This window comes from Macrobrachium nipponense, chromosome 20, assembly GCF_015104395.2.
Source record: "Macrobrachium nipponense isolate FS-2020 chromosome 20, ASM1510439v2, whole genome shotgun sequence".
Lineage (NCBI taxonomy): Eukaryota > Metazoa > Arthropoda > Malacostraca > Decapoda > Palaemonidae > Macrobrachium > Macrobrachium nipponense.
Genome location: NC_061089.1, coordinates 39,705,141 through 39,710,623, shown reverse-complemented (window position 1 = coordinate 39,710,623; position 5,483 = coordinate 39,705,141).

Genomic DNA, 5,483 nt, shown 5'->3' with positions numbered 1-5,483 from the left:
TTCAAGTGGGAAAAATATTTCTCCTTATAGGATCTGAATAGCAATTTCCTAAATGATTTTTGTTAGTGACTTCAAACATATTTGTGTATTGATTAGAAGCAATAGTTTAAAATATAAAAGATTAAATCTTAATCTACTTATTTTCCATAAAATACATAACTTTTGAAGCTCTCTCCCTCTTTCTTTCTCTCTCTCTCTCTCTCTCTCTCTCTCTCTCTCTCTCTCTTTATATATACTATATATACATTATATATATATATATATATATATATATATATATATATATATAATATATTATTATATTTATTTATTTATTCATTGGAATCACATTATAGACAAATGCTAATACTAGTATTGTTGTAGGTTTTCAGTAACTCGTTACTTTAAATGGCTGTGGCCCTGACTACCCACAAAATTCGTGTTTGTGTGTGTGTGTGGTGTGTGTGTGTGTGTGTGTGTGTGTGTGTGTAGGTTCGGCATGACCATACATCCGTTGGATAATGTTTAACATTATGTAATTCCACTTGAAGATTTTCATTATAGATTTATCATATCGTAAGTTTCTTTTGTAAGAGATTATAAAATAATTGCACTGCAGATACATTTAAGCATTGCAATTCAGTCGAGGTAAATAAAGTATACTAATATTTCATATGAGAATTTATGACTGTTGCTCATTAATTCTGTCATAGAATACTTTCAGTATTCACTGAGGGAAATACTATGTTAAGAGTGTCACATTTCTTTATTTATTGGCTCTAAAGCGGCACCCCTTGTGATAATAATAATAATAATAATAATAATAATAATAATAATAATAATAATAATAATAATAATAATAATAATAATAATAATAATAATAATAATAATAATATTGAATCAAACAAAAAAATGAAATAGAGTAAATATAAATTTGTGGATACTTTGGATAATACCGTAAAAAACAAAGTATGTAAAAAATAAATTGGAAGGAGAAGACAGTAATACAGATGATGTAGGGGGGTATTCATAATCATTTGACAACAATTGTGGGGACAAAATATGTGGGGGACTCAGGTAGGGGAATAAAAGACTAGAATCCAACAACACAAAGGGCAGTACAGCCTAACTCTCAGGAGAGTGCCAATAGCTAGGCATTATTGGGAAAATGACCACAGGATGGATTTTAAAAAAACAGTATTCAGTCATAGGAGGGTAGTAGAAGGAGTACTTAAAGTAATAGAAGGAAAAAAAGGTTTTACCTCAGAAGATCCCTTAAGCGAGCTTTGATATTATAAGAAGCTAGAATTGACCCTTCTGACCCGGAGCTTAGATTTTTCTGCCCAAACAGACTTTTGGTGACCATCCACTTACCACAAGGGTTAACCCATGACCATTAGCTCAGGATATCAGAGCGACAAGAGGGGATTAGCAACTCTCAACGAGAATAAGTTCCAGAAGACTGCTGGGCCTTGACCCAGGCTGACAACTACACATCTCTTGAAAATGGGGCACAGATAAGGCCTGAACGTACTCGAGTGTGGAGTAAAATAGTGTAAATACTAAAAATAAACACGTTATACAGTGATTTTGTGGTTTCTTTTTCAATAATAATAATAATAATAATATAATAATAATAACAATAATAATAATAATAATAATAATAATATTATTATTATTATTATTATTATTATTTATATCTGATGTTCATGGACGACATCAAGCTGTATGGTAAGAGCATCAAGGAAATAGATACCTTAATCCAGACTGTAAGGATTGTATCTTGGGACATCAGGATGGAGTTTGGAATAGAAAAATGCGCCTTAATCAACAAACAAAAGGGCAAAGTAACAAGGACTGAAGGGATAAAGCTACCGGAATGGGAGCAACATCAACAACCATAGATGAGACGGGATACAAATACCTGGGAATAATGGAAAGGGGGGGGGGGGGTATAAAACACCAAGAGATGAAGGACACGATCAGGGGAAAGAATATATTGCAGAGACTCAAGGCGATACTCAAGTCAAAACTCAACGCCGGAAATATGTTAAAAGCCATAAACACCATGGGCAGTTGCCAGGTAAATCAGGTACAGTGCAGGAATAGTTGAATGGACGAAGGCAGAACTCTGCAGCATAGACCAGAAAACTAGGAAACATATGACAATACACAAAGCACTACACCAAGAGCAAATACGGACAGACTATACATAACACGAAAGGAAGGAGGGAGGGACTACTAAGTATAGAGGACTGCGTCAACATCGAGAATAGAGCACTGGGGTAATATCTGAAAACCAGTGAAGACGAGTGGCTCAAGAGTGCATGGGAAAGAAGGACGATAAAAGTAGACGAAGACCCAGAAATATACAGAGACAGGAGAATGGCAAACAAAACAGAGGACTAGAACAACAAACCAATGCACGGACAATACATGAGACAGACTAAAGAACTAGCCAGCGATGACACGTGGCAATGGCTACTGAGGGAGAGCTCAAGAAGGAAACTGAAGGAATGGATAACAGCGGCACAAGATCAGGCCATAAGAACCAGATATATTCAAAGAACGATAGACGGAAATAACATCTCTCCCATATGTAGGAAGTGCAATACAAAAAATGAAATCATAAACCACATAGCAAGCGAATGTCCGGCACTTGCACAGAACCAGTACAAAAAGAGGCATGATTCAGTGGCAAAAGCCCTCCACTGGAGTCTGTGTAAGAAACATCAGCTACCTTGCAGTAATAAGTGGTACGAGCACCAACCTGAGGGAGTGATAGAAAACGATCACGCAAAGATCCTCTGGGACTATTGTATCAGAACAGATAGGGTGATACATGCAAATAGACCAGACGTGACATTGATTGACAAAATCAAGAAAAAAGTATCACTCATTGATGTCGCAATACCATGGGACACCAGATTTGAGAGGAAAGAGAGGAAAAATGGATAATTATCAAGACATGAAAATAGGAAATAAGAAAGGATAGCGGATATGCCAGTGGAAATTGTACCCATAATCATAGGAACACTATTCCATGAACAGAATTAACCATCTGTTCATGGAAGACATCAAGCTGTATGGTAATAGCATCAAGGAAATAGATACCCTAATCCTGACTGTAAGGATTATATCTAGGGACATCATGATGGAGTTTGGAATAGAAACATGTGCCTTGGTCAACATACAAAAGGGCAGAGTGACAAGGACTGGAAGGCTAACGTTACCAGACGGGAATAGCATCAAACACAGATGTGACAGGATAAAAATACCTGGGAACAATAGAAGGAGAGGATATGAAATACCAAGAGATGAAGGATAAGATTAGGAAAGACTATATGCATAGACTTGAGGCAATACTCTCAAAACTCAACGCTGAAAATATAAAGACTGCCATAAACACCTGGGTAGTACCAGTCATCAGATACAGCACAGGAGTAGAGAAGTGGACGAAGGCTGAACTCCGCTGCACACAAAGCACTATACCCAAGAGCAAGTACATACAGACTATACATAACATGGAAGGAAGGAGGGAGAGGGCTACCAGGCAGAGAGGACAGCGACAACATCGAGAGCAAATATCTGCTAAAAGTAAACGAAGATCCAGAAATATACAGAGACAGGAGAATGATAAAAAGAACGCACGGACAGACTAAAGAACTGGCCAGCGATGACACATGGCAATGGCTACATAGGGAAGAACTAATAGGAAATAGAAGGAATGCTAACAGCAGCACAAGATCAGGCCCTAAGAACCGGATATGTCCAAAGAACAATAAATGGAAATAACATCTCACCCATATGCAGGAAAAGTAATATTAAAGATGAGACCATGAACCACATAGCAAGCAAGTGTCTGGCGCTTGCACAGAACCAATACAAAAAGAGGCATAATTCAGTAGCAAAAGCCATGCACTGCACCCTGTGCAAGAAACACCATCTAGCTTGCAGTAATAAGTGGTACGAACACTAACCTGCGAGAGTGATAGAAAAGAGGCAATGATCCTCTGAGACTATGGTATCAGAACGGTAGGATGATGCGTGCCAATAGACCAGACTTGACCCTGATTGACAAAACCAAGAAGAAAGTATCACTCATTGACGTTGCAATACCATGGGACACCAGAGAAGATTAGAAAGGATGAGAAAAAAGTGATAATTATCAAGACCTGAAAATAGAAATAAGAACGATATGTGATGTGCCAGTGGAAATTGTACCCATAATCTTAGGAACACTAGGCACGATCCCAAGATTCCTGAAAAAGAGCCTGAAAACCTAGATGCCGAAGTAGCTCCAAGAATCATGCAAAAGAGTGTGCTACTAGAAACAGCGCGCAGAGTGACAAAAGAGATGGACTCCTAAGAAGGCAGGATGCAACTTGGCACCCCACACTGAGAGACAAAATTTTTTTTATTATATTATTAAGTGGATCCCAGTTCCTTTTGCCTTGAGAGAGAGAGAGAGAGAGAGAGAGAGAGAGAGAGAGAGAGAGAGAGAGAGAGAGAGAAAGTCCATAAAACCATACAGCTCCAAAACGGCTTTGATACCCATAAAGTCCCCCCAAAACTCTTTGGTTTCGCTTTGGTTTTATTAACAATAGAGAGACCACTATTTGCAGAGGAAATGAAAAATACAAATTCCTTATCTTGCATTGTTATTTTTTCATTATCTTTTCAAAGATGGTGTATTATACTGATTTATTATGTTTGTAGATAGTAGGCTCAGCGCTATTATATGTCCAAATACTTTGACTTCGTTAAATAGCTAGCTCTCTTGTAATCTTATCAGATGTATCTGGAACTTTTTTTATGTATATCATTTTGGAAAATGGACTACATGCACACTTCTGGAAGAAAAAACTTAAAAACTTTATTATTGATAGTTCTTCGTTGGTTGACTAATTTATTATTATTAGTTCTTCGTCGGTTCACTTAATTTGTCAAAACACCTTTTTCTGGTTTTAAGAGACTTCCTTGAGCTTGATGGAAACTTCTTCATATTTTCATGAAAGGTCGGTTTCGTGTATCATTTCAATTGCTTCTGTTACTGTTCCTGTTATGGAATCTAAATTTTCTCTATAAAGTTACTGCAAACAGATTCATTCACTACATGCGTTCACGTCTCCGCCTGCCTTCTTGTCTGAATAATGGATGTTCATTTTCTCTAAACCAATACATAATCTTACGCAATTATTTGACGTTAAGATTTTTCATTTTATATGAATATTTCCGTAATTGTTCGACTTCTGCAAATCGCGTTTCGTACTTAAATGGATTAGCATTACATTGTTATTTGCCAGAGGATATTCGATTGTGATGTCATTATGAATTAAAATTAGGTTTATTGCATTGTCAAGTATATTACTAGTTATTATATGATATTCCTGAAACATAAACACGTGCATTTTCACTGATAGCGGTTGAAAGGTGGACTCGGAGCGTAGAGTAGAAGAAAAAATATTTTTGTACCCTCCATTACCCAAAAGGCTCTTTTGCAC